Genomic DNA, 25,058 nt, shown 5'->3' on the forward strand with positions numbered 1-25,058 from the left:
AATCTTTTGACTTGTTCATGTTTCCTTCCATTATTGATATGTGGTAAGTGAGACAGCTTGGTGGTCTGTAAGATGTTTGACATATGTGAACTGCTATCATCCCATCATTTCAGTGTGCTGCCTCTTACCCTGATTTGACCTCCATGGGCCAGAGTTTACTTGTGTATAAAATAGGTGGTTGATATCCAAATTCTCTTCTATTCCTAAAATTTCATTTTTTCATGGCTCTTTTTTAAGAAAATAGAGACAGTGGTTAGAAGAACCTTGGAATTCACTGAGAACCCTTAGACTTTTTCCTCCTTTGACTCTCCTTCAGTCTCATCTCTTGCTACTTCACGCCTTTCTTGTTCCCTGACCTACCAGCTGAACTACAAGTACAGGACCTCAAAGATCCCAGCTTCTCCCATTGTCTTAGACCATATGCACCTGATGTGCCCTCAGCCATCTCTGTGCTGACAAATCCTGTTTGTTCTTTAAGGCTTGGTTTGAGCATCATCTTCTCAGGAAGTCTTTCCCGATATCTCTTAGAAGCTTCCCTAGCACACAGTACTTGCTGATATCACATTGTTTCTCATACCGTATAATAACTATCTACTTAGATCTCTCACTCTTTCCAGCCTGTGAACTCCTTAGCTCTGAATACCAGTGCTTGCACTGTGCCTGGAACATAGGAGGCGCTTAATACTTGTTTTTTTTTTTTTTTTTTTTTTTTTTTTTAAGACATTTATTCAGCGTCATGATCAGACTATTACATTTAGCAATCAACAGCATGGGTGCAAAAAAAAAAAAATCTACATTAAAACCCTTTGTTGGAATGCTTTACACTTTCCACAGAACAGAAACTAAAATAACCTGTTATACAATTAGTCACAAATACAGTCCTCGAGTTTTTTTTGCCCATACACATGAGTATTGTCTAAAACATGTCTTCTTTGTAGCAGCTAGGCCCTGCCACCACTGTGCTTGGCTGAGTTCACAAATCTGTTGTAACCTGTAGCTTCCCTGTCACTTCTCTGGCTCTCCTCTCCTGCTAAGCTTTGTTTCCTGGCAGTAATTAAAACCTTCTGCCACTGCTGTAGCTGCTGCTGCTGCTGGAACCACCATAGCCACCTTGGTTTCGTGGTTTGGCGAAGTATTGGCCTCCACCACCATAAGGGCCAGAGCTTCTGCCTCCAAAATTGCCTCCTTTCATGGGTCCAAAATTTGAGGATTGATTGTTGTAATTGCCAAAATCATTATAGCTTCCGCCACCTCCAAAGTTGCTTCCATCATTACCAAATCCGTTATAGCCATCCCCACTGCCACCATATCCACCACCACCTCGACTGCCACCAAAGCCACCTCGACCACTGAAGTTTCCTCCGCGACCAAAGTTGTCATTCCCACCAAAACCACCTCCACGACCACCACCAAAGTTTCCAGAACCACTTCGACCTCTTTGGCTGGATGAAGCACTAGCCATCTCTTGCTTAGAGAGTGCTTTCCTTACTTCACATTTGTGGCCATTCACAGTATGGTATTTTTGAATGACAATCTTGTCTACAGAATCATGGTCATCAAATGTTACAAAAGCAAAACCCCTCTTTTTGCCACTGCCTCGGTCAGTCATGATCTCAGTCACTTCGATTTTCCCATACTGTTCGAAATAATCTCTTAGATGATGTTCTTCAGTGTCTTCTTTAATCCCACCAACAAAAATCTTTTTCACAGTTAAGTGGGCACCAGGTCTTTGAGAATCTTCTCTTGAGACAGCCCTCTTTGGTTCCACAACTCTTCCATCCACCTTGTGTGGCCTTGCATTCATGGCTGCATCCACCTTCTCCACAGTGGCATATGTGACAAACCCAAAGCCTCTGGAGCGCTTGGTGTTTGGGTCTCTCATTACCACACAGTCCATAAGTGTTCCCCATTGCTCAAAATGGCTCCTCAGACTCTCATCGGTTGTTTCAAAGCTCAGACCTCCGATGAAGAGCTTCCGCAGCTGTTCAGGCTCTTTGGGAGACTCTGACTTAGACATGACGGCGGTGGGAGGGGAGACTTTAACGATGCTTACTCGGCGGCGTCCACGGGCAGAAAGGAGCAATACTTGTTTGTTTTTAATGATATGTAGGTAGATTGCTGATTGGTTTTCTCTAGGAGTTGACCAGCAGTTCCACACTGATGACCATGTCTTGTTTTTCAGCAGACTTCGACTTCTGGCCATTGGATGGTGGGCACTGCCGATTTGTGTCTTGAATGGAATAATGAGGGTATTAAGATGCATTTTCTATGAGCCACCTCTGAACATCACCCCTGTGATATCCTTTGGTGCCACTTTGCTGATGGAAGAAGCTCGAGGTGAATGACTTTTGAACCTTCATCACTGAGGATAACATGAAGCTAGTCACTTGCCATCTGGCTACACCTGAGCATGCCAAACCACGTTTCATGGAAGGAGTTCCAGGAAGATATGTTGCAGACCCCAAGAAGGAATGGCTCCTTGTGAGTTTACAAGATCTAGTGTACATTAGCAGCCTTTTTAGAGTTCTGGGGAGATAGGTGTAAGGCTTCCTCTGCAGCTGGAGGATGAGAAGAGGTTAGTCATTGTCCGAATTCTCAGAGGTTTCTCCCTCGGAGTTTGCTGAGTTACTTCTAATGTGTGTTAACTCAGGCAGCTGCTGCTAATTGCTGCTGATTACTGGTAAGTTGCTGTCAATAGCAAGTGGCTGTCCTAGCATCAGTAAAGACATATCTTAAGATAGCAGGACTAGGGAATAGAGTAGTATAAATAGCATTGAGGTGCCAGAAGACCAGAGAGCTAGCAGCCCAACAGGCCAGAAGGAAAAGCCCAAGGCCACTAAGGTTATGGAAATGGCTCAATTCTGGCAGGAACTGGGATTCTGTTGTGTTAATTTTCATGCTACACAATGAATGGAAGTTGGCCACTAAGCTTGAGGAAAGTTGCTTCTCAACACCTCAGTGTGTCCAAATTCTGGAGGAATCTAGAGTAAAAAAGAGAAATAATACCAGGTGGAAATAAGGAAATTCAGGATTTTGATAACCTGATCAAAATTAATGGAGGGTAAGTATATAACATGAAACATATAAATAATCCCAGACTGATTGAGATTACTGAGTAATTGTTGGCCTTCTCCTCCTCTCTCCTAGTTGTGAGGGAAGCTTTCTCCCTTCATCTCTGCTTTTCCTTCTTTCCTGGGCTGGACTGGGAATGTGGACATGGGCAGTCCTTTTTATTATTCATTCACTGCCTGCACTATGGTAAGCTTTAGGGATATAACATGAAATTAGATGGAGTTTAAAGTATTTTAGTCCTTCCTGCTTTTTCTTTATTCTTCTGAAAGTTTAATCCAGCTATTGACCCCGCTTGGATGTTATTTCCTTTTCTTTGGTTGGGGTGGGATGGGTGTGTGTGTGTGTGTGTGTGTGTGTGTGTGGTGTGTGTGTGTGTGTGTGTGTGTGTGTGTGTTTGTTCCTGAGATAGGTAGGAGACCAGAGTTCTCTCCTGGTAACTTGGGAGAGAATAACAGACATTAAGGGGAGGAAGGCTTGGCTCAGGAGTCTTTGGGTTGAAGGGCACCTCTGAGGCGTGGTTGGACTGGTTACTCTTGGTCTGAGTGAAGTCACCTCAGATACACCTATTTCATCAGCGGTTGCATCAGTTGGGGCTCTAGCAGAAAGTTCATGGCACCCTGAAATGGTCCATTTGAGAGAGTTTAATAAAGACTTTTTTCAGAGACATGGGCAGAGCAAGGAATGTGGTTGCACCTGGAGAGTGGCAAGTGCCTTCTGATTAAAATCTGGCAATTCTGTGAAGCTGCCAGTTGGAGAGAACAAAACAGCTGAGGATTCAAGCATCTGACCATTCTGGTGCATCATTCTCTTCTCATTGGAACATCTACAGGTATTATTAAACCCATTTACAGTTGAAGCATGTTAAAGTGTTTGCCCAATATTGCACCTCCAGTATGTGGGAAAACAGATTTGAATCCAGATATATTAGAGTCTAAATGCCATGTCCTTTCTGATTGTAGCGGTTACATTTTTCATTCAAGGTAGGAGGACATAGGGGGAGGAGTGTCCCTTTTGTTATGAAAGCAAAACCTCTTGTAGACATCCCCAGCAGACTTCCAGTTATTTTTCACTTGTCAGAATTGTGTAATATGACCCCATTGCATGGTCTCCTTATGTGCCTGTCTCCCATCCCTCCAGCTGCAAAGAAGGCTGGAAAAGGAAGTGTTTGGCTTTTTTATACTCTATGGTGGAAAGTGACAAGAGAGTAGTAGAATGATTCTTCAATCAACCAGTTAGTGGCTGACTTCTTTTTTCCTACAGTTTTTATGGCACATTCTTTCTTTAGATAACTTTATACATTCTATCTGGTTTTAAGGAATCAAAAGATCAAAATATCTCTAATATTCACGAGGTCCTGGGTACTAAATATTCATTATACACTAAATATATATGGGATCTATGAAATGCTAAGTATAAAAAAGGCATGAAGTATTCAGGTTACTAAATGAACACATGATATTCATAAGGCCCTAATTCATAACAGCCATCCTGGCCCTGTGTGTCCTCTGCCCAAGAAATACAAATAAACCCAGGGCTCTTAATCAGCTAACTGGTGAGTTATAGCTATGGGCAGAGATAACTTGTCCCTACATCTCTCCAACAAAGCTAATGTGTAGGCCCATCCATGGGCCCCCTTGCTCAAATCTCAATTCACTTTGCTATATATATCACTGGAGTAACTCAAGAGTAAAGATTTTATGTAGCAATTTTTTTGTCTTGTACACATATAGTTGGGACTGTCCTCAGTCCCATGGGTAACAGTATATATAACCTTGTCTTATCCTGACAAGTATTTCCTAAGCAACATTTTGACTAATGTAAAACCTGGTGTCACAGAAGAGCTGTCTGTTATGTTGTCTCCAATGACATATGTCAGTCTTCCTCCTTAATTAGGAACAGGATGTATGTATGATTTATATCCTCAAGCTATGCCTCTCTAACAGGTGAAGTCTCAGTTGTTAGTATTTGACATATCCTTTATAAAGCCTAAAGTACAACAGAATGTGAATGGCAATATGGCAGACACACCAGGTTCTGGTAAAATTCCTTATTATCTTATAGCTTCTTTATTTATGAAACAAATGTGCCAATACATGGCATATGGAAAGATCTAGGATAGTAGAATTTTAAAAATTACTATGTTCAGTTAGCCAACATATAGTACATCATTAGTTTTTTTGATGTAGTGGTCAACGATTCATTAGTTGCATATAACACCCAGTGCTCATCACAACACATGTCCTCCTTAATACCCATCACTCTCTTACCCATTCCCCCAACCCTCCTCCCTTCTGTAACCCTTAGTTTGTTTCCCAGGGTCTATAGTCTCTCCTGGATCATCTCTCTCTCTGATTTCCCTCCCTTCCCCTATGGTCCTCTGCTCTATTCCTTATGTTCTACATATGAGTGAAACCAAATGATAATTGTCTTTCTCTGCTTGACTTACTTCACTTGGCATAATCCCTTCCAGTTCCATCCATGTTGATACAAATGATAGGTATTCATCCTTTCTGATGACTGAGCAATATTCCATTGTATATATGAACCACTTCTTCTTTATAGGATAGTAGAATTTTAAAACTTCAGTGATTTGTGTTCATATTTGGGGTCAATGTCTTTGTGCTTGAAAGATATTTTCAAATATGTTGGGGATGATTTTATTGTTAAAAAGAACATGACTAAGTAGAAAAGATTCTAGAAACATTTCAAGAGAATGGAAACTTGGTCATGTAAAAAATACATTTTTTCCTAATTATAAAATGAATATATATTGTAGACAATTTTAGAACAAAAATATGTAAAACAGAAAATAATATACTCAATATCCAGAGTTGAAATAAATGTGCCAATACATTTATTTCACTCCAGTCTTCTTTTCAACCTATCTCAAATAAACATATGTATGCAAATTTTATAAAATTGGGATCAAACTCATTATTATACCAAAATATAGATTTATATCTCTGTTTTTTTTTAAATTAACATTGTATAAAGAGTTTTCCCATATGCCACTATATATTCTTTGGAAATAAATATTTTAAAATTTGTTTATTCCTTTCTTGGACATCCTGGCTTGTTTTTAAGATACTAAAAGTACAGTCAAATATTGCTATTGCTTTAATAGGCAAAATTGTGAAATCCCTACATACAGGAGAAGCGATATGGGAAATCTGAAATCAGATATTAAAACATAAACAGTTCATGTAAAAGCAGTGTTAACATTAACATTGCCTGCTTCTGGTGGTTTGGTATATGAGGGCTTGTCAGGTACCCTGTTTTGTTTTGCTTTTTGGCAGCATAGGTATTTGTTTGTTCTATATATATGTGACTTCATGCAGCACACTTCCTCCAAACCCCTTCTTTCTGTTCTCTGTTTGGAGTGCTACCTCTGTCCCCTTGGTGATTGATGTTAGCTGATGGTGCTGATCAATTAAATTATTCGTGTTAACTTTAGAAAGAACACTGTTCATGAATTGACATTTGTTGACTAATAGATTTCTCTCTAAATGTCGTGTTTCCATAGTAAGATGTTTTAGTAAGACATAAAATGTTTTAATAAGTCACTATTTTAAAAAAAGTTATTTCATAAAAAAGGGAATTTGAGGGGCGCCTGGGTGGCTCAGTGGGTTAAAGCCTCTGCCTTCGGCTCGGGTCATGATCCCAGGGTCCTGGGATCGAGCCCCACATCGGGCTCTCTGCTCAGGGTGGAGTCGGCTCCCCCCGCCCCCAAACCGCCGCCTACCTCTCTGCCTACTTGTGATTTCCATCTGTCAAATAAATAAATAAATATTAAAAAAAAAAGGAATTTGAAAGAAAACCCCTCTACCTTTACCTATACTATACTACCATTCACCTCATAACTCAATGAAGCAAAAAACAATAGGAAGCCACCCTGGCGTGGTCTGGTCTTCAGTACAGACGACATTCCTGCTCTGGACCCCAGGACCACCTGTGGTGGCTGCCCTTTAATTGTTCACTGTGACTGGAGATTTTGGTGGTTCTGTTTCCACTTAATATTCCCCAGAAAGGTCTGATTTTCTCTGTGTTATGCTAACTATTAAACTAACTGAAGCACAGTGATTTTCAAACTATGTTCCTTGAAGTACAAAGGCAGAGATCTCCCAGTTACCACAAGATTGTTAAATATGCTGGTTCTAGACCTTAATTCTAGAGATTCTGACTCGGTAAGTCTGGTGTGGGGTCACAATTTGAGAACCACTGTCCTGGGGAGGGGACCGGGTAATGGTAGCCAGGTGGGTGGACTTTATTAACCCCTCCCTCTTTTCTACTAGAATGCAAGTTTTTTTTTAAAAGCCTGAAAATAGCCTTTGTAAAGAATGCTTTATTTATCCCAGCCTAAAATGACTTTCAGAAGCTTGTAGAGACTTTCAGAAGCTTACAAGAGGTGACTTTGTAACAGAATGGTTATTAGCTGCTCCACTTCTGGAAAAACTGTAAAATGCTCTGTCCACTACTTCTTCTTCACCCCTGTACTTTACTCCTCAGCGATTGAATTCTCTGTGATATGTAGGGGGATGCTAGTGGGTATATTCATGAAAACATTGAAATATTTTAGAGACACTCTTCTATTCTTACACGAAAGGGTGTAAGAAACTAGGAAGCTTCCTTCCCTCACATATGGAGTTGGTGCCTGAGACTTAAATATAACAAAGTCTTGTTTCCTACAGTTTAGAAGATTCTGGTCATGTGAGGCTGATTGAGCGATTAACTGAATTTTGCCTTTAGAATTCATGTTTTTCTTGAAAAAGATTACACAAGGTATGGTTAGAGCATTTAAGAAGACAGAGACTGGGATATTATCTAGCTAAGAAAACAGATTGCTTTCTTAGTAAGTGGTAACAGATGCTAGTATTTGTAGCAGAATTTAATAATAATAAAAAAAACTGCTCTATCTTTAACCTGCCACAAATTACAGCATTTATAACAAGCTGATACAAATGTACTTTCATATGAGAATATTTATAATAACTGAACACCTGGGTGGCTCAGTCAGTTTAGTGTCTGCCTCGACTTCAGCTCAGGTTATGATCTCAAGAATGTGGGATTGGAACCCTATGTCATGCCCCATGCTCAGCAGGGAGTCTGCTTGAAGTTTCTCTTTCTCTCCATCTGCCCCCCCCCACTATCACTCTCTCTCTCTAAGATAAATAAATAAATTAAAAATAACATTCATAATATCAAGTTGATAATTGAACAGTCTTTTGAATTAATAAAATGAATCATTTTCACATTCGAAGAAAACTTCTCTTTGCCTTAAAGAAAAATCCAGTTTTCTGATAATGAGAATCAGAGTAAATACCAGTTCAGTTTAAATTTTATGATAACGTTTATTTATCTTACAATAAATATATTTAACTGATGGTGAATATATTTATATGACAATATAATGGCTAGCTGGTGCTTTCTTTAGTTATTTTAAGTGTTCTTTATTAAATAGCTAAGGAAGAAGCACTTACAGTACTGGGAAGATGGGAAGATGGAATAGACGTACTTTTTCCTATTTGGTTAAGTATAACCTAAACCCTGGACAGTATATATAAAACATATATAAGAATGAAAGGTGGAAAGAAGAAGACAGAAAAGCTAGGAACCTTAAGACTCAAGGAACAACATAATGGTAAATTCCCTGTGGGTTTTTTGTTTTGTTTTGTTTTGTTTTTTGTCTCATAAATCTGAGACTTGGAGCTTGATAAACCAGTCATCTGGAAGCACCAAGTGCAAAGAAATCACTTGTTAAAGCCTGCTGTCTGTAGCAAAAGGACTAGGAAAGAGGCAGCTTAGGAAGACAGAAAACTATTATTTATTTATTTATATTTTTTAAGACCGAAAACTTTTTTTTTTTTACACCTCCTCCACTCCAGCCAAATCTCAAGACAGAAAACTTTAAGATAATTGTTCTACTCTAGTCAAATACCACAGGAAAACCATGGCCCTACCTTAACCCACATTGGAAAAGACTTACCTTCTTCACATTGTAATAAGGAAACCCCTCTGCTAGAGTGCTGTTGGAGGAGACCTAGTAGAGAGTTAGGACTTTCAGCATTTTCAGGGGTAGTGATACTACCTCCCTGCCCCACGGTATCAGTAGAGGTGCAAGTTATCTGTATATAATGTAGTACCTTGAACAACCACTAAAAAACCATACAAAGAGGTACATTAAAAAATAACATAGTAAGTCTGAGGATTTTTAAAAATTATTTAAATAACAATAAAAAATGTTTAATCCAAAATTTGCATGGAATCAGAAGAGACCCTGAATCGCTAAGGAAATGTTGAAAAACAAAAATAAAACTGGGGGCATCACATTACCTGATTTCAAGCTTTTTTTTTTTTTTTTTTTTTTCAAGCTTTACTACAAAGCTGTGATCACCAAGACAGCATGGTACTGCATAAAAACAGACACATAGACCAGTGGAACAGAGTAGAGAGCCCAGATATGGACCCTCAACTCTATGGTCAAATAATCTTCGACAAAACAGGAAAAAATATACAGTGGAAAAAAGACAGTCTCTTCAATAAATGGTGCTGGGAAAACTGGACAGCTATATGTAGAAGAATGAAACTTGACCATTCTCTTACACTGTACACAAAGATAAACTCAAAATGGATAAAAGACTTCAACATGAGACAGGAATCCATCAGAATCCTAGAGGAGAACATAGGCAGTAATTGCTTCGATATCAGCCACAGCAACTTCTTTCAAGATATGTCTCCAAAGGCAAAGGAAACAAAAGCGAAAATAAACTTTTGGGACTTCATCAAAATCAAAAGCTTCTGCACAGCAAAGGAAACAGTCAAGAAAACAAAGAGGCAACCCACGGAATGGAGAAGATATTGCAAATGACAGTACAGACAAAAGGTTGATATCCAGGATCTATAAAGAACTCCTCAAATTCAACACACACAAAACAGATAATCATATCAAAAAATGGGCAGAAGATATGAACAGACACTTCTCCAATGAAGACATACCAATGGCTATCAGACACATGAAAAAATGTTCATCATCACTAGCCATCAGGGAGATTCAAATTAAAACCACATTGAGATATCACCTTACACCAGTTAGAATGGCCAAAATTAGCAAGACAGGAAACAACATGTGTTGGAGGGGATGCGGAGAAAGAGGAACCCTCTTACACTGTTGGTGGGAATGCAAGTTGGTGCAGCCTCCTTGGAGAACAGTGTGGAGATTCCTCAAGAAATTAGAAATAGAGCTTCCCTATGACCGTGCAATTGCACTACTGGGTATTTACCCCAAAGATACAGATGTAGTGAAAAGAAGGGCCATCTGTACCCCAATGTTCATAGCAGCAATGGCCACGGTTGCCACACTGTGGAAAGAACCAAGATGCCCTTCAACGGAGGAATGGATAAGGAAGATGTGGTCCATATACACTATGGAGTATTATGCCTCCATCAGAAAGGACGAATACCCAACTTTTGTAGCAACATGGACGGGACTGGAAGAGATTATGCTGAGTGAAATAAGTCAAGCAGAGAGAGTCAATTATCATATGGTTTCACTTATTTGTGGAGCATAACAAATAGCATGGAGGACAAGGGGAGTTAGAGAGGAGAAGGGAGTTGGGGGAAATTGGAAGGGGAGGTGAACAATGAGAGACTATGGACTCTGAAAAACAATCTGAGGAGTTTGAAGGGGTGGGGGGTGGGAGGTTGGGGGAACCAGGTGGTGGGTATTAGAGAAGGCACAGATTGCATGGAGCACTGGATGTGGTGCAAAAACAATGAATACTGTTATGCTGAAAATAAATAAAAATAAAAATTAAAAAAAAATGTTTAAGATAGACCAAAGAAAACAGAAATGGAATACTTGAAGAACAAAGAGAAACAAAAAATATAATGGCATCCATAAGTCACAACATATCAATAATTGTATTAAATGTCAATGGTTTAAATATACCAACTATAAGACAGAGATTGACAGGGTATATTAAAAACTATGGCCAACTATATGATGTCTATAAGAAACACACTTCAATATAACAATATAGAAAGATTGAAAGTAAAAAGATGAAAAATGCAAACATTAACCAAAATAAATCAGGAGTGGCTTTCTAATATCACATAAAGTATATTGCAAAGCAAAGAAAATTAGAATAAGAAAGGAACATCATATAATTATAAAAGATCAGTCTACTAAGAAGAGATAGTAACCCTAAAGGTGTATGTACTAGAGAGTAAGCTGCAAAAAATGGGAAGCAAAAACTGATAGAACTATAAGGAGAAATTGACAAATCCACAGTTATGGTTGGAGATTTCAGTACTCCTCTAGCAACACTGGTAGAACCACTGAACAGAAAATTAGCTAGAATATAGAAGAGTTCAACAACATCATCAGCCAACAAAATCTAATTGACATTTATAGGAAGCTTTGCCCAGCCACAGCAGTATATACATTCTTTCTAAGTGTTTATGGAACATATACCGAAATAGAACATATTTTAGGCCATAAAACAAACCTCAACAAATTTAAGAGAACAGAAGTCATAAGTATATGCTCTCTGGCCACAATGGAATTATCTAGAAATCACCAGCAGAGGAATAACAGGAAAATTTCCAAGCATGTAGAGATAAGGCAGTGCAATTCTAAGTAATCCATTGGATCAAAGATTATACTGAAGTAAAAAGAAATTGAACTGATGAAAGTGAATATAGGACATATCAAAATTTGTGGGGGCACAGCCAAAGCAGTACTTAAGGGAAATTTATAGCATTTAGTGCTTTCAATAGAAAAGAGGAAAAGTCTCAAACCAATAATCTAAGTTCTCACCTCAAGAATTTAGAAAAAGAACCACAAAATAAGTTCAAAGAAAGCATAGAGAGGAAATAATAAAGATAAGAACAGATCAATGAAGTTAAAAACAAATGTAGAGAAAACTAATGTAACAAAAAGTTGATTCTTTGAAAAAGTCAATAAAATTGACAAATGTTCAGCAAGATTAACAAAGAAAAAACACAGAGAAGATGCAAATTACAAAGAGCAGGAATATTACTAAAGGTCTTCCTCCTCCAAATATTAAAAGGATAATACAGGAATATTCATACAAACTTCACATATATACACTTGGCAATTTAGATTTTTTAGATTTTTATTTAAAGAGCCCTCTCAGAAAAACAGGACTAGTGGGGAATTTCCTCATCTTGATAAAATGAATCTACAAAATCCTAAAGCCAACATCAAACTTAATGGTGAAAGACTATATGTCTTCCTCCTACAAGTGGGAAGCAGCAGCTCTCATCACTCTTCTTTAGCATAGTGCTATAAATTCTTGCCAGTGCAAGAAGCAAAAAAAGGAAATAAAAGTTGTACATACTGGAAAGGAAGATATCTATCTCTAGAGGTAGATGACATAATTGTCTGTTAGAAAATCCTGAAAAATCTACCAAGAAGTACCCCTCCAGAAGACAAACAAAACTCAACTCCTATAATCATTAAGTGAATCCAGCACAAAATTGAATTGTTTTCCTCTATCCTAGTAATGAACATGTGGACACTGAGATTAAAAGTGCAGTACCATTGATAATTGCACAAATAAAAGAGAAATAGATATAAATCAAACAAAACATAAATAAAACTTGTATTATACAAACTACAAAATACTATAAAAATAATCAAAGATCAAATAAATAGAGATATGTTCATGGTTTAGAAGACTCAGCATAGCAAGGACATCAATTCTCTCCAAATAGAATATGCATGTTTAATGCAATACCTATCAAAATCCGAGCAAGATTTTTATAGATGTAGACAGGTTATTTTAAAATCTATGTGGAAAGGCAAAGGAACCAGAATAGTTAAGTAATTTTGAAAGAGAAAAGTAAAGTGGGAGTGATCACTCTAACCAATTTCAAAACTAATTATAAAGCAACACTAACCAAGATTGTTTGGCATTTGTAGAGAGTTACACACATAGATCAATGAAATTAAATAGAGAACTCAGAAATAGACCTATACAGATTTGCCCAACTGATTTTGACCAACATACAGAAGGGATTAAATACAGGAAGGATAACTTGTATAACAAATTGTCCTTGAGAAGTTGGACATGCAGAGAGAAATGAATCTTGCCTAAACCTCATGACTTATACAAAATTTAACTCAAAATGCATCTTGGACTTATTAAATGTAAATTGCAGAATTATAAAACTTTTAGAATAAATACATGAGAAAATTCAGTTTGAGATCTAGAACGAGGCAAAGAGTTCTTAGTTTGGATACCAAAAGCACGATTCATAGAAGGAGACTTGATAAATTGGGCTTGACCAACGTTTAAAACATTTGCTCTTTGAAAGACCTCATTAAAAGTATAAAAGAAAAGCTACAGACTATGAGGATATATTTGCAAACCACATTATCTGACAACAACTAGTATCTAAGACCTATAAAGAACTCTCAAACTTCAACAGTAAAAGAACAAATAATCCAATTATTAGTCAAAAGACATGAGAAACATTCCACCAAAGTGGATATACATAGGGCAAATGAGCACACAAAAAGATGTACAATATCATTATCCATTAAGGAAATGCAAAATAGAAGTATAATGAGATATTTTTATACACCTATCAGAATGACTAAAAAAATACATGCTAATACCAAATGCTGACAAGGATACAGAGAAGATCACTGACACATTGCTGTGTTGAGAATATAAAAAAGCATAGCCTTTCTGGAAAGCTGTTTGACAATTTCTACCTGTGCAACCATCAAGTTGTTTTTTGTAGTATCAGTAACGAGTGGCCATTAGAGCTTTCCATAGTGACTGGATCTTTCTTCTGATTGACTGGGTCTTTTTAAAATAGAAGTTGCTTTCAATGAAGTTGTGATAAAACTGCAAGCCTGGGAGCCATCTTGCCTTAGATGCCTTTGGGTATCTTTTACTCTTTTGCATTAATTTTAAGCCATGCAATTGCCATTATTTCTAGGTTCTTAGATGAACATCACTATAACTGTGAAATTTTGACAACTTTTTAAAAATAGCTGTAATCCTTACTATTGCTTCCAGGACATTGACTTTGAACCTATTTGGGACCCCTAGTGAAGTTTCCCATGGCAGGCCCAGAGTAATACTGGGGAAAAAGGCAAAGTTGTTCTGTTTCCCACCTGCTACCTCCAGCTGTGCTCCAGCCATGAAGCAAAGAGAATGCATAGCTAGGCATGTACGTACCTGTACATGAAGTATCTCTGGAAGGCTGCCTGAATTTTCAACTGCATACCCAGCGAAGAGGACTTGAGTTGCCCTTATTGTTGCTGGATAAATGGACTGTGGCACAGAGAGAATTAAATTCCTCTGGGGATGTAACAGAGTGTCTGGGTCCAGAGGGTCCTTTAGGTTTTGCTGGTTGACTGACTTCCAAATCCAATAGTGGTTCCAGGGCTTTCTTTTCCTGTTAAGTGACTATGCAGAGTGATCCCTCCTCCATGGAGCCCATACCTTCATGGGGCTTACTTCCTTGAGATTTAACCAGACATCAGTCCAAATCAAACCTGTAGCAACCAAAGTCCCAAATGATGCTGCCCTCTCATTAACAGTGCTTTTCTTTTCTTACTTTTTTTTTTGTTGTTGTTGTTGTTTAAGAGAGAGAGAGAGAGCATGAACAAGTGGTGGAGAGGGAGAGGAAGAGTCTCAAGCAGGCTCTACCCAGGGGTCAATGTAACAACCCTGAGATCATGACCTGAGCTGAAACCAAGAGTCAGATGCCTAGGCACCCCAACAGTGCATTTCTAATTGGAAAAGGGTGGTGGTTTTGAGGCAAGTGGGGGTATTTAATGTGTGCTGTCTGCCTGATTGCTTTTGAACCCTGAGGGTTCTGGGCTCTTGCTATTTGTCTGGTTGTCCTGGTGTCTTAAGCTTTAGGAATGACAAGTACTATGTACTGGTTTGGAAAGGTCAGCCTTGCCAGAAAGAGATTCTATCCTTATTAACATCCCAGCTTGATTAATGTCTGCTGTTTCTCCTACTCTTTTATTTTTTTTTTAAGATTTTATTTATTTATTTGACAGAGAGAGATCACAAGCAGGCAGAGAGGCAGGTAGAGAGAGGAGGAAGCAGGCTCCCTGCTGAGCAGAGAGCCCGATGCGGGGCTTGATCCCAGGACCCCGAGATCATGACCTGAGCCGAAGGCAGCGGCTTAACCCACTGAGCCACCCAGGCGCCCCAGAGGAGGAAGCAGGCTCCCTGCTGAGCAGAGAGCCCGATGCGTGCTGTTTCTCTTTTTCCCTCCATTTTTTGTTCACTGGACCTTTGGTTCACCAATTCATTTATTTATTGAAATTTGGAAGGTGGAGACAGAAGAAGAAAAGGTTTTTAAACTTTGAATTCTCAGTGTTTGGCGTCAAGCACATGATTTTTTGGTTCAGATTGGAAGTATTTGGATAAGGCTAAATTTTAATTTTCTCCTTAGTAGATTATTCTTGATTTTTACTTTATTCTTTATTCTATCATTGTCAAAATTCACTGTAAGTTTGTATGTGTCTGGATTGTTTAGTATTGCAGAATTCTTCAGGCGTAAGTGGTGGTTATTTAGACAATTATATTCAACACCCATAAAACACACATAGATATTCAAACATTTTTGATGGTGAAAGCTTCTTTTTTTTTTTTTAAGATTTTATTTATTTATTTGACAGACAGAGATCACAAGTAGACAGGGAGGCAGGCAGAGAGAGAGAAGAAGGGAAGCAGATTGGCTCCCTGCTGAGCAGAGAGCCCAACATGGGGCTGGATTCCAGGACCCTGGGACCATGACCCGAGCCGAAGGCAGAGCCTTTAACCCACTGAGCCACCCAGGTGCCCCGATGGTGAAAGTTTCTTAGGCTGTGGAGTGGCATAGCTGCTTATAATGGGAAGTTCTGGTTGGTGAAAAATAAAGTTAATTTTTGTGGCAATAAAACACTGAAGAAAATAACCATTTGCTGTGCTTATTTATAAACTATAATCCCTTGTAGGATCTTAAACAATAATGAAAAGAAAAACAGAAATGAGAACTTGCCCCTCCTGAGAGTTTACTTTTTTCACTCTACATTCCCTAGCCGGAAGCTTCAATTTTTTAAATCATGAATTTTTAAGAAGAGCATCATTTTGCATTTCCTGGACAATATATCCTGCAGTGACTCACAGAGCTGGGGTGTGCAGGGCAGGCACATTGGGTTGCTGTAACTGAGAACAAGATGACATGATGTCACAGAGTCAGTGTGTAATGCGTCATCCACACACTATTACAAAGCAGCTCTTGGCTTGATTCTGAATGTCAGAAGATGCTGCAGAATGCTGGAGGGAAAAAAATCTGTCTAATGGGACTGTCTACTGCACTCATAAAATAAAAACCAATTTGATCCTTCAGAGGTACCTTTACTCCCAAAGGATCCCAGTGTACTCAGCTCCTGCCCCAGGAGTATTAGTCATACATCTCTGAAACATCATCTCCTCTGTGCTAGAAGAGGCAGGTCCCTCTGAGGCAGCCCTTTCTGCAACAGGTTTTATTTTGAAAGGGATATTAAATAGTATTTCGAATAAATGACAGGGGAAATGATAGAAGGCAAATGCAATTTCCCCTGTTGGAATTTGAATAAGATCCTGTGGTTAATAATCCTCCTTTTTTTTTTTTTTTTTTTTTTTTGAGGCCTGTATGGTTTAAGAGGAAACCCCCCTCTATATTGCAGAGAACGTAGTGTGAATTCACAGGGACTTGGATAGGATGAAGAGGTCAGAGGAAACAGGTGAGAACAGTTGGAGGAAAAGTAGACAATACCCAATACCTAGGAGAGGAAATCAACCAGTAGGTTTAAATGCTGAGAAAGCTGTTAGGTCATCACCTTTATGAAAACGCATCAAGTGTTTTGAAGCTCTTGAATGTCCAGCATCTTGAATATGGAGAGTCTTTAAAAAGACCATCTGTGCTAAAAGCCTTGTAAGTAACAGAGGAGTAAAAATTAAAAATGTAGCAGGTGTTTGCAGGCTTTCCATGGCCTGCTTCTAGTTATCAAAAGAAAAATCTTGCTTGATATTTTGTTTCCCTGTGGTAAAGCAAAAGAGAGAAAGGAAAAATGTGGGGTTGTGTCCACAGCATTAAGTCTCATGATTTTTTTCTAGAGGGCAGTTGCCCTAGTAGCCTCTAAGTCAGTTCAGCATTCCCTCATCTTTCATCAGATGAACAGGTTAGTTTCATATTTTTTTTAAACTGTATTTTTTTAAACTGTATTTTTCTGATTCCTTCTGATTTCTATAGTGTGGTCTCTGAGACAGTTTTCTTATATTTTAAAATAAGTATCTATTATAAAATATGTTCATTAAAAGTTGTACATGTTCATTAGATTTGGAAAACAGAGGTATATAGAAAAAAGAGAAAAAAGTCTATAATCCCATCACCTAAACACATCAACCATTTGTGTTTTGGTGAACTGTCTGCCCGACTATATTTTTCTTTGCATAAATTTTACTTTAAAATGTGAAATCATAACATAGATTATGTGTACTTTGGTTCCCTTTGCCATTTGACTTATTGCTACTTCTTAAGTATTTTCCATAGTATGACAGTCTTCAGAATCCTTGTTTTAATTATATCATAATATTCCATTGAGTGGAGTAACATTATTTTAACAATGTTCTCTCACATATAGACTTTCAGTCTTTCATCATAAACAATGCTAAAATGAATTTTAACTATGTTCTCTCACATATAGACTTTCAGTCTTTCATCATAAACAATGCTAAAATGAATACTGCTGTGCAGATTGTGTTAATCTAAAGCTAAGAAGATACCAGTTTATATCAAAACTAATTCATCAAATCGTCTTGACTAAGACATAGAACTTTAAAACAGAATTCTAAACTTTTCTAACACCTACTACTGTAAGCCTCTCTCTGATCCCCCTCCTCCTCTATGAGGAGGAGAATCTTGCCACTCCTGTGGGTTTCTTCTTTCTCCCATCAACTATGTCATTTCACTAATCCAGACTTGCCTGAATTGAGCCCTTGGCTGTCAGGTTTTTCAGTGACTAGACCATCTTTTTGGAATGGTTCAGTCAGCCTGTGTGTTGCTGCCTCTAAGAGAAACATAGACTTTAGCAACTTTTTGATAAATTTACCTCAAGCTTCCTAGAAACAATTTAGGTCTGAAATAGTCTAGTTTGCTTGGTATCAGGGACATTGTAATTTAGTGATATTTGCTACCTTTTTTTAGGGGAGGGGGCCAGGCCTTCTCCTTGGCAGAGTGTGGAAGAACAGAGTGAGGTAACTGGCAGGATAGTGGGCACGTAAGCTCTAAGAAATGTGACTTGGAAGTGGGGGGACGGTCTGGGAGAAGATCAATGAGGGAAGGCTCAGTAATTTTCATCTGAAGTCAGTTTGCAGCGTGACCACGAACAACAAATTTAGATGTGCTCACGTGCTTGGATGAATGTCTTGGTGAGGACTTGAATTGGAAAAGGAATCTCATGCAGCATATTATATCTGTTTTGGCTGATAATTCCTAAGTGGAAAGCTGGAATCTTAAAGATTTTGTGGGCCAATCACATGCGTTAGAGCTATACAGTATAACATAGTTAATATGACATACTGAAATGGAAAGTAAGATGTACATGATTGATTCAGATAATTTTATCATTTGATTATAAGTTTTGAGCTTGATGGTTTAGGCAACAGCCAAGACCAGTGAGCAAGAGGATATGAAATATCACTGCCATCCCACCTACCTGTGACCATCCAGACTTCTTTGTACCATAGCACTACATGTGGGAGCTGCTTCACGTAGGGGGAGGCAAGAACAAGTGTATGTGTGTATATGTGTGTGTGTGTGTGTGTGTGTGTGTGTGTGTGTGTGTATTTAGTGGTACATATTACTCTGCTATGAGCCCCTCATGGCCAGACTCTCTTGGCAGATTGTTAGAATGGGTCATTACTATTGCTGTGTACCCAGTGTGCAGACGGGAGTGACTTTGCAGGCATGTGTACCCACCTATCATTGGTGCCTCCTTGGAGATGTCTGGATTTGGTCAAGGGTATAGCTTGGCCTTATGTAAATTGTCACTTTTCCCAGTTAGGGCCTCCTATGTCTTCCTTTATTCATCTGCACGATTCTCCTTGCTTAGGAAGCAGTGGGCAGCAGTGGGGCACCAAAGAGTCTGATTTTTGAGTGCCAAACAATTTCAACTCTGCTTTTTTGAGGTTGTGCTAGGGCCCTGGGAAAGCATGTGAAACTATACCTGGCCTGCCAGGTTGGGCGGGTGGCTTTTACCCCCACAGCTTCTGTCAGACAGGGAGTCCCAGTAGTAACGTGCTCTCTGATTTTGTGGGGAGAAGCTCTCAGGTCCTAATTGGTTCCACATGCACAGCTCTCATGTTGCACAGAGACCAAGAAATAAAAGGGTTTTGAAGCGTGGTGCAGACAGCTACGTATGTGCATAATTACAATTTTCTTTGCAGTACTTCTCCCCAGTAGGATTTAGTTACTCAGGGATAACTGAACCACATACGGGTCATGAGGGCCTTGTAAAGAGAGACTGCATCACCCAAGCAACAGATATTGACCTTCCTTATCCTGGCTCTGTACAGGGGTAATAAATGAATGGTGGTGTTACATTTTGGTGTGGATGAAACATAAAGAATCTGCGATATTATTCACGGTGCCAAATAAATTGTCTTAGAGAAGTGCCAAAGCTGTAATGTCCACTCAGTTCAGTTTTAGAGAGGAATGAAGGCACTCAGGTCAAAGCACTTATTGTAAAGGGAAGGGAGGTGAGCATTTTCTCAAAGCCAGCTTCCCTAGTTTAACTGCTTGCATGAGCCAAACTGACCAGAATTGACTGAACTCACTTCTTTATTTAGCATACATGGTCTCAACCGTGTAGCTACCATGATCCAGACATATCAGTTCTCACCAGGCCATTACCAAATGTTACTCCAAAATGAATTCGGTGTAACCCTGAGGAGCAATTACCAAAGGCTGGAATCGGACCCAGGGCTGATGAGGGTCCATATTAAGTGGGGGAGAACTTGTCTGAGGAATGCAGTTGAGCTGGATGGATGATTGTGATGTCATAAACTTGAGAGAAGAGTAGCCATTATTAGGGTTTTGTTTGTTTTTATAAGGGAGGGGGAAGGGTGTCTAGAAGCAGCAGTAAGGAGCAGGGACAATGTCCACCTTTCTTCATGGTGTCTAGGAAGAAAATGAATGAGCAGCCTTCACTGAGAAGCCTTCAAGGAGGGTGATATCATTACTTTTTCAATAAATATGTGTTGAGCACACCTGAGTTCTGGGGAAACTGTGTGCACTTGTGATCTGGGGAGACAAACAAATGCAGCACTGAAATCAATGCTCTTTCCATCCAGCATTCTGTCAAGTCAAGGAGGATCAGTCAGGTAGAAGTAGAGCTCCACGGAGTCTGAGGGTGTCTGGGAATTCATTTACAGTGGACAGCAGTGTAGGCCAGAAGGGAAAGTGTTGGAGAAAGGGAGTAGTGAGGGTCTAGGTGGGGGAATCCAGAAAGTCCCTCTCTTGTCACTGCATCTGATTCCGGCTTGTTTTTTTTTTTCCACGCTCTGGCTTACTGTCTTCCTCTGTCCACTTGGCAGAAAATGGCTGTCTGCAAAGACCCTGGGCTTTCCCCAATCCAGGGACCAACCCAGATGGAAACTGGACACTTTTAACCCCAGTTCCGAATTTCCAGCTCTGGCCCACATAGGTTACCATAGCCAGGAGGGTAGGTCACAGTATAAATATGACTGGAACTCCTAGCTTGGCAAGGGGCATTGTCCAGAGAAGAGAGATTGTTGAGAACTGGGTGAAAAGCCTAAAAGGTCTTTTCTCTGGGCCACTTTTCAGGTTTGGGGAGGATGTTGGGTGAGAGTTCGCCAGTGTAGAGTTTGCCCAGGGGCAGCTGCTGCTCTTGGGGTGACTGGCACATTGTTGCTTTTCCCTTGAAGCCTCCTCCTAACAAATCTAAAGGCAGAAAAATGCCAAAATACTCTCCAATCTGGTCAGATTAATCTTGATAATAAAGAGACAGCTTTATTCTCCTGCTCTAGGATTAAAAGGAATCTACATTGGGTTCCATCTCCTGCACAGGTCATTGTTATTTGGTAGCAGTTTTTATTCATAAAGAAAATGTAGCATATCTTTGAGCCAAATGAAAAATGAAAATACATCTAAATGACAGAGTAACATTTTGCTAATTTCTCTCAACCAGCTAAGCTTCATATCTGTGCAGTTCTCGTCTTCCTGCACAGGAAACCTCTTTGCTTCTTAGACACACTCTTTGTGCATCCAAGGTAATCTGTCAGAGCTGGGGCAGCTGCCGGTGTCCCTGAGCTGCGGGGCCAGGATCACTCTTCATTTCCTGGTGCTGACGGCAAGAGCAGCCCTCTTATTGATCATGTCAGGTTTGGCCTTTGGTGTCTGAAGGATGGATCCTTGGTCTGGGTTTATGGGTTATATTTTTAATGGGAGATAGTCAAAACTCAAAGAATATGAGTGGATCCTTGGCTTGGCACTCCCTGCTTGGACAGACCCTGGAGACAAGATGATAGGGATCTAATTTTAGAGCAGATGGAGACCTCTCAGGGGCAGAGAGACTAAATCAAGCTTTATCCCTGAATTCATTTGCTCCATTCATTTATAGTTTGTGTTTCCAGTACAATATTGCTCACTCAATGCATAATAACAACACAGTGATCTGGATCCTACCCTCAGGGAGATTTCTGTCTTGTAATAGTTTCCATCAGCATGACTGCTTTGATAGCAAGTGGAGGTATTAGGAGACAACTTAGAAGTGTCTGACCTGCACATGAGGGAGCTGAGAGGGCTCCAGGAGGAGGTGGTAGGTGGAGATGTGAATGATGAGCAACTGTCAGCTGGTGAGGAGGACATGGAGATAATGTTCTGGGTACAGACACAGCTGCTTTGGAGAGAGGAGAGCAAGGTATGTTCGAACATCTGTGGAAGCTCAGGAGCACAGGCATGAGATGGCCTGGGGCTAGGGCAGGAGTCACATTGTGCAGGCTGACGAGCTGGGACTTCTCCCAAAGAGAAGATAAGCCACTGAAAGGCTTTAAGCAGAAGGGATGCAGACACTTCTCCTTTAGTGCCCCCAGCTTCTCCTGCAGGGTCAACAATGCTTTAATGAAATGTCGTGATTGCAGTTGGGCAAATGTTCCCAGGCCCATAGTCATTCTATCCATGTGCATGAATTAGAAATGAATTTTTTTTAAAAAAGTATGTATTTAGTCCTGTCTGCTGGGGTCAGCTGAGGCCCTTTCTCAGCTTCCTGTCTTTATATACCCAGTTCCTACAAATCTTTGGGACTCAAACCCTGGACTCCTGTCCAGTCTGGCTTCTTGCCTTGGTGGAAGGAGTGACGTCTATAGGAACCCATGACATATGTTTGTCTCTGCTTGCCTGGTGGGAGGTGGGTTGCTTTCCCCTGTGAGGCATATAGGAACCCATGTCATTTCTGCATAGTCTGTAGAAAGTGTGGGGACAGGAACTTAAGTCACAGCTGTTATATTGAGGCTCTGCAAGGCTTCCCACAGGGCCCAATATGCTGGAGGTTTACTTGGGTACAGGGAGGTTATTTTCATCTCTTTGGAGCTGCTTCATTCTGTGCTTTCACTCAGGTGGCCTTCTTGCCTCATCCCAGCATTTGCGTCAACAACTGGGGGTGGCAGGGGGTGGAAGAGACAATTGAGGAAGATTCCAGTTATGCCAGGAAGATGGGTTTACATACTCTGTGCTGGAAGTGCAAGAGGACAAAGTTCAGTTTTGTTCCATTCAGAGATTTTTTTTTTTTAAAACATATAATGTATTATTTGTTTCAAGGGTACAGGTCTGTGATTCATCAGTCTTACATAATCCACAGCGCTCACCATAGCACATACCCTCCCCAGTGTCCATCACCCAGCCACCCCATCCCTCCCTCCCCCACTCCCCAGCAACACTCAGTTTGTTTCATGAGATTAAGAGTTTCTTATGGTTTGTCTCTCTCTCTCTGGTTTCGTCTTGTTTCATTTTTCCTTCCCTTCCCCTATGATCCTCTGTTTTGTTTGTCAAATTCCTCATATCAGTGAGATCATATAATTGTTTTTCTCTGATTGACTTATTTTGTTTAGCATAATACCCTCTAGTTTATTCACATCATTGCAAATGGCAAGATTTCATTTTCTGATGGCTGCATAGTATTCCATTGTATATATATCTACCACATCTTCTTTAACCATTCACCTGCTGATGGACATCTAGGCTCTTTCCATAGGTTGGCTATTGTGGACATTGCTGCTATAAACATGTCCCTCCGGATCACTACATTTATATCTTTGGGGTAAATACCCAGTAATGCAATTGCTGGGTCATAGGGTAACTCTCTTTTCAGCTTTTTTGAGGAACCTCCATACTGTTTTCCAGAGTAGGTACACCAGCTTGCATTCCCACCAACAGTGGAGGGTTCCCCTTTCTCCACATCCTTGCCAATATGTCGTTTCCTGACTGGTTAATTTTAGCCATTCTGACTGGTGTGAGGTGGTATCTCACTGTGGTTTTGATTTGTACTTCCCTGATGCTGAGTGATGTTGAGTACTTTTTCATGTGTCTGTTGGCTATTTGATGTCTTCTTGAAAGAAATGTCTGTTCATGTCTTCTGTCCATTTCTTGATTGGATTATTTGTTCTTTGGGTATTGAGTTTGATAAGTTCTTTTTTTTTTTAAATTTTTTTTATTACATTATGTTAGTTACCATACAGTACATCTTTAGTTTTTGATGTAGTGTTCCAAGATTCATTGTTTACATATAATACCTAGTGCTCCATGCAGTACATGATCTCCTTAACACCCATCACCAGGCCAACCCATCCCTCATCCCCCTCCCTTCTAAAACCCCCAGTTTGTTTCTCACAGTCCATAGTCTCTCATGTTTTGTCTCCCCTTCTGATTTCTGCCCCCTCATCTTTCCCTTCCTTCTCCTAATGTCCTCTGTGCTATGCCTTATGTTCTGCAAGTAAGTGAAACCATATGGTAAGTTCTTTATAGATTTTGAATACTAGTCCTTTATCTGATATGTCATTTGCAAATACCTTCTCCCATTCTGTCAGTTGTCTTTTGGTTTTGTTGATTGTTTCCTTTGCTGTGCAAAAGCTTTTTATCTTGATGAAGTCCCAATAGTTCATTTTTGCCCTTGCTTCCCTTGCCTTTGGGGATGTTTCTAAGAAGAAGTTGATGTGACTGACGTCTAAGAGTTTGCTGCCTGTGTTCTCCTCAAGGATTTTGATGGATCCCTGTTTCACATCCAGGTCTTTCATCCATTTCAGAGTTTTATTTCTGACTGTGATTTCTGGAGACCTGAAGGTGTTGAAGATGATTTAGTGAAGAATATGGGCCCAGGAATCAAACACACCCAGGCTGGCCCACTGGCTTTGCCACCACTGACCATGTGAGTATTTGGCAGATAAGCCATCTGTTTCTTCTCTAATAGAGTGGGGATAAAGATTCAGAGAGTTGCTGTGAAGGCTTTTCTTTTCCAGCATTTTTGAGATATAATTGACATAACACTGGGTACGTTGAAGGTGTACAATGTGATTATTTGATACATTTATGTTGCAAAATGATTACTACAATAAAGTTAAGTAACATATTCATCACCTCACATAATTACAATATTTCTGTGTGTATGATGAGAACATTTAAGATCTCTCTCACCAACTTTCTATAATACAGGTATTGTTAACTGTAGTCACTATGAAATACATTGGATTCCCTGAACTTATTTATCCTATAATTAGAAATTTGTACCCTTTGACCAACATCTCTCCAATTCCTCCAACTCCCAGCCCCTGGCAGCCACCTTTCTAATCTCTTTTCTATGAGTTTATCTTTTCTTAGATATTTAAGTAGATCATACAATATTTGTCTCTCTGACCTCTTTCATTTAGCATAACACCCTCAAGTTCCATCCA

At 39.6% G+C, this 25,058-nt stretch overlaps 1 long non-coding RNA gene across 1 annotated transcript in view; it reads left to right on the forward strand.

The window, feature by feature from the left end:
* Window positions 1-24,532, forward strand: part of LOC125098665 (uncharacterized) — a 106,973-nt gene extending 82,441 nt beyond the window's left edge. The window contains exons 4-6 of the long non-coding RNA XR_007126903.1: window positions 2,186-2,481; window positions 3,734-3,901; window positions 24,414-24,532. This is a non-coding gene — a long non-coding RNA (uncharacterized LOC125098665). The remainder of the gene's footprint in view (window positions 1-2,185; window positions 2,482-3,733; window positions 3,902-24,413) is intronic.
* The last annotated feature ends 526 nt before the right edge of the window (window positions 24,533-25,058 follow it).

Source organism: Lutra lutra, chromosome 4 (assembly GCF_902655055.1).
Source record: "Lutra lutra chromosome 4, mLutLut1.2, whole genome shotgun sequence".
NCBI lineage: Eukaryota > Metazoa > Chordata > Mammalia > Carnivora > Mustelidae > Lutra > Lutra lutra.